The following is a 5,100-nucleotide window of genomic DNA, read 5'->3' on the forward strand; positions in this document are numbered from 1 at the left end:
ACCCTTCTTGTGTAAGGATGTTCATCTCCTTGCATCATAGGCAAGTTGAACGCTACCCTCACACTTTCCGGACTGAAATCCAAGTATTTCCCCCGAACCATAGTAAGATAATTCTTTGGATTTGGGTTCATACTTTGGTCATGGTTCTTGGTGATCCATGCATTGGCATAGAACTCTTGAACCATCAAGATTCCGACTTGTTGAATGGGGTTGGTAAGTACTTCCCAACCTCTTCTTTGGATCTCATGGCGGATCTCCGGATATTCACCCTTTTTGAGTGAAAAGGGGACCTCGGGGATCACCTTCTTCAAGGCCACAACTTCATAGAAGTGGTCTTGATGCACCCTTGAGATGAATCTATCCATCTCCCATGACTCGGAGGTGGAAGCTTTTGCCTTCCCTTTCCTCTTTTTAGAGGTTTCTCCGGCCTTGGATGCCATAAATGGTTATGGAAAAACGAAAAAGCAATGCTTTTACCACACCAAACTTAAAAGGTTTGCTCGTCCTCGAGCAAAAGAAGAAAGAAGAGAGTAGAAGAAGAAGAAATGAGGAGAAAGAGAATGGCTTTGTATTCGGCCAAAGAAGGGGAGAAGTGGTGTTTAGGTTGTGTGAAAATGAAGGAATGAAGAAGGGTATTTATAGGAGAGAGGGGAGATGGAGTTTGGCCATTATGGGTGGGTTTGGGTGGGAAAGTGGTTTGAATTTGAATGGAAGGTTAGGTGGGGTTTATGAAGGATGGATGTGAGTGGTGAAGAGAAAGATGGGATTTGATAGGGGAATGGTTTTTGGGGAAGAGGTATTGAGGTGATTGGTGAATGGGGGAAGAAGAGAGAGGGTGGTGGTGGGGTTGGTGGGGGTCCTGTGGGGTCCACAGATCCTGTGGTGTCAAGGAAAAGTCATCCCTGCACCAAATGGTATCAAAATCCACGTTTTGAGCCATTTCTGGCGTTAAACGCCGGGCTGATACCCATTCCTGGCGTTTAACGCCAGGTTCTTGCCCTTTTCTGGCGTTTAACGCCAGTCTGGTGCCCTTTCTGGCGTTAAACGCCCAGAATGGTGCCAGACTGGGCGTTAAACGCCCAACTGCTAGGCTTACTGGCGTTTGAACGCCAACAACATCTTCCTCCAGGGTGTGCTGTTTTTCTTCCTGTTTTTCATTTTGTTTTTGCTTTTTTCATTGATTTTGTGACTTCTCATGATCATCAACCTACAAAAGAAATAAAATAACAAAAGGAAATAGTTAATTATAAAACATTGGGTTGCCTCCCAACAAGCGCTTCTTTAATGTCATTAGCTTGACAGAGGACTCTCATGGAGCCTCACAGATACTCAGAGCCATGTTGAAACCTCCCAACACCAAACTTAGAGTTTGAATGTGGGGGTTCAACACCAAACTTAGAGTTTGGTTGTGGCCTCCCAACACCAAACTTAGAGTTTGATTGTGGGGGCTCTGTTTGGCTCTATTTTGAGAGAAGCTCTTCATGCTTCTTCTCCATGGTGATAGAGGGATATCCTTGAGCCTTAAATACAAAGGATTCTTCATTCACTTGAATGATTAACTCTCCTCTATCAACATCAATCTCAGCCTTTGCTGTGGCTAGGAAGGGTCTGCCAAGGATGATGGTTTCATCCATGCACTTCCCAGTCTCTAGGACTATGAAATCAGTAGGGATGTAATGGTCTTCAACTTTTACCAGAACATCCTCTACAAGTCCATGAGCTTGTTTTCTTGAGTTGTCTGCCAACTCTAGTGAGATACTTGCAGCTTGCACCTCAAAGATCCCTAGCTTCTCCATTACAGAGAGAGGCATGAGGTTTACACTTGACCCTAAGTCACACAAGGCCTTCTTGAAGGTCATGGTGCCTATGGTACAAGGTATTGAAAACTTCCCAGGATCTTGTCTCTTTTGAGGTAATTTCTGCCTAGACAAGTCATCCAGTTCTTTGGTGAGCAAAGGAGGTTCATCTTCCCAAGTCTCATTTCCAAATAACTTGTCATTTAGCTTCATGATTGCTCCAAGGTATTTAGCAACTTGCTCTTCAGTGACATACTCATCCTCTTCAGAGGAAAAATACTCATCAGAGCTCATGAAAGGCAGAAGTAAGTCCAATGGAATTTCTATGGTCTCATTTTGAGCCTCAGATTCCCATGGTTCCTCATTGGGGAACTCAGAGGGGATTGGTGCACGCCCATTGAGGTCTTCCTCAGTGGCATCCACCTCCTCTCTTTCCTCTCCATATTCGGCCATGTTTATGGCTTTGCACTCTCCCTTTGGATTTTCTTCTGTATTACTCGGGAGAGTACTAGGAGGGAGTTCAGTAACTTTCTTGCTCAGCTGACCCACTTGTCCTTCCAAATTTCTGATGGAGGACCTTGTTTCATTCATGAAACTTTGAGTGGTTTTGATTAGATCAGAGACCATTGTTGCTAAGTCAGAGGTATTCTGCTTAGAACTCTCTGTCTGTTGCTGAGAGGATGATGGAAAAGGTTTGTTATTGCTAAACCTGTTTCTTCCACCATTATTATTATTGAAACCTTGTTGAGGTCTCTCTTGATTCTTCCATGAGAAATTTGGGTGATTTCTCCATGAAGAATTATAGGTGTTTCCATAGGGTTCTCCTAGGTAATTCACCTCTTCCATTGAAGGGTTCTCAGGATCATAAGCTTCTTCCTCAGAGGAAGCTTCCTTAGTACTGCCAGGTGCATTTTGCATTCCAGACAGACTTTGAGAAATCAAATTGACTTGTTGAGTCAATATCTTATTCTGAGCCAGTATGGCATTCAGAGTATCAATCTCAAGAATTCCTTTCTTCTGACTTGTCCCATTGTTCATAGGATTCCTTTCAGAAGTGTACATGAATTGGTTATTTGCAACCATCTCAATCAGTTCCTGAGCCTCTGTAGGCGTCTTCTTCAAATGAAGAGATCCTCCAGCAGAGCTATCCAAAGACATCTTGGATAGTTCAGAGAGACCATCATAGAAAATACCTATGATGCTCCATTCAGAAAGCATGTCTGAGGGACATTTTCTGATTAATTGTTTGTATCTTTCCCAAGCTTCATAGAGGGATTCTCCATCCTTCTGTCTGAAGGTTTGGACTTCCACTCTAAGCTTACTCCATTTTTGAGGTGGAAAGAACTTTGCCAAGAAGGCATTGACTAGCTTTTCCCAAGAGTCCAGGCTATCTTTAGGTTGTGAATCCAACCATATTCTAGCTCTGTCTCTTACAGCAAAAGGGAATAGCATCAGTCTGTAGACCTCAGGGTCTACCCCATTGGTCTTGACAGTGTCACAGATTTGCAAGAACTCAGCTAAAAACTGATGAGGATCTTCCATTGGAAGTCCATGGAACTTGCAATTCTGTTGCATTAGAGAAACTAATTGAGGCTTAAGCTCAAAGTTGTTTACTCTAATGGCAGGGATAGAGATGCTTCTCCCATAGAAGTCGGGAGTAGGTGCAGTAAAGTCACCCAACACCTTCCTTGCATTGTTTACATTGTTGTTGTTTTCGGCTGCCATGTGTTCTTCTTCTTTGAAGAATTCGGTCAGGTCCTCTAAAGAGAGTTGTGCTTTGGCTTCTCTTAGCTTTCTCTTCAAGGTCCTTTCAGGTTCAGGATCAGGCTCAACAAGAATGCTTTTGTCTTTGCTCCTGCTCATAAGAAAGAGAAGGGAACAAGAAAATGTGGAATCCTCTATGTCACAGTATAGAGATTCCTTGAGGTGTCAGAGGAAAAGAAAAATAGAAGAGAGAAGGTAGAGGAATTCGAACTTGATGAGATAAAGTTCGAATTGTGCATTAAGAAGGAGTAGTACTCCATAAATAGAAGGATGTGAGAAGGATGGGAGAGAATTTTCGAAAATTAATTAGAAAGATGTCAAAAACATTTTAAAAATTGATTGATAATTTTCGAAAATTGAAAGTGGAAAAGAAATCAAGTGATTTTTGAAAAAGATTTTGAAATTAGAAATCAAAAAGATTTGATTGAAAATTATTTTGAAAAAGATGTGATTAAAAAGATTTGATTGAAAAGTTATGGTTTTAAAAAGATGTGATTGAAAAGATATGATTTGAAAACAATTTTAAAAAGATTTGATTTTTTAAAAATTAATGACTTGCCTAACAAGAAAAGATATGATTCAAACATTAAACCTTTCTCAACAGAAAAGGCAACAAATTTGAGATGTTCAATCAAATCATTAATTGTTAGTAAGTATCTTTGAAAAAGGAAAGAAATTGATTTTGAAAACATTTGATTGAAAAGATATGATTTGAAAAAGATTTGATTTTGAAAAACTTGAAAAAAATTGATTTGAAAACAAAATCTTCTCCCTTTGCCATCCTGGCGTTAAACGCCCAGAATGGTATCCTTTCTGGCGTTTAACGCCCAAAATGCACCCTTTTTGGGCGTTAAACGCCCAACCAGGTACCCTGGCTGGCGTTTAAACGCCAGTCTGTCTTCTTCACTGGGCATTTTTGAATGCTCAGCTTTTTCTGTATAATTCCTCTGCAGCATGTTCTGAATCTTCAATTCTTTGTATTATTGACTTGAAAAGACACAAATTAAAAATATTTTTGGATTTTTAATAATCAAAATGCAACAAAAATGAAATAACAATGCATGCAAGACACCAAACTTAGCAGTTTGTATACTACTGACACTATATGAGACACATAAACAATCAAGTCAAAAGAATTCAAAGATCAGAGTAAGAAATCATCAAGAATTATTTGAAGATCCTTAAGACACATGAATGAATGTATGCAATTGACACCAAACTTAAGATAAGACACTAGACTCAAACAAGAAACATAAAATATTTTTGGTTTTTATGATTTTGTAAAATTTTTTTGTGATTTTCGAAAATTAAGTGGAAAAAGATATCAAAATTCTTAATGAGAATTCCAGGAATCAGTGCAATGCTAGTCTAAGACTCCGGTCCAGGAATTAGACATGGCTTCACAGCCAGCAAAGCTTTCAAAGAAAGCTTCGGTCTAAAACACTAGACATGGCCAAAGGCCAGCCAAGCCTTAGCAGATCACTGCTCCAAAAGCAAGATTGATAAAAATCAACAAGCTCTTGTGATGATAAGTTGAAAC

The 5,100-nt window shown here is 40.0% G+C and overlaps 1 non-coding gene across 1 annotated transcript; it reads left to right on the forward strand.

The window, feature by feature from the left end:
- Nucleotides 1-3,008: 3,008 nt before the first annotated feature.
- On the forward strand, nucleotides 3,009-3,116 carry LOC130963909 (small nucleolar RNA R71). The gene has a single exon (XR_009080026.1). It is a non-coding gene; the product is annotated as a small nucleolar RNA R71 (small nucleolar RNA).
- The last annotated feature ends 1,984 nt before the right edge of the window (nucleotides 3,117-5,100 follow it).

The sequence above is a fragment of the Arachis stenosperma genome, chromosome 2 (genome assembly GCF_014773155.1).
Source record: "Arachis stenosperma cultivar V10309 chromosome 2, arast.V10309.gnm1.PFL2, whole genome shotgun sequence".
Taxonomy (NCBI): domain Eukaryota; kingdom Viridiplantae; phylum Streptophyta; class Magnoliopsida; order Fabales; family Fabaceae; genus Arachis; species Arachis stenosperma.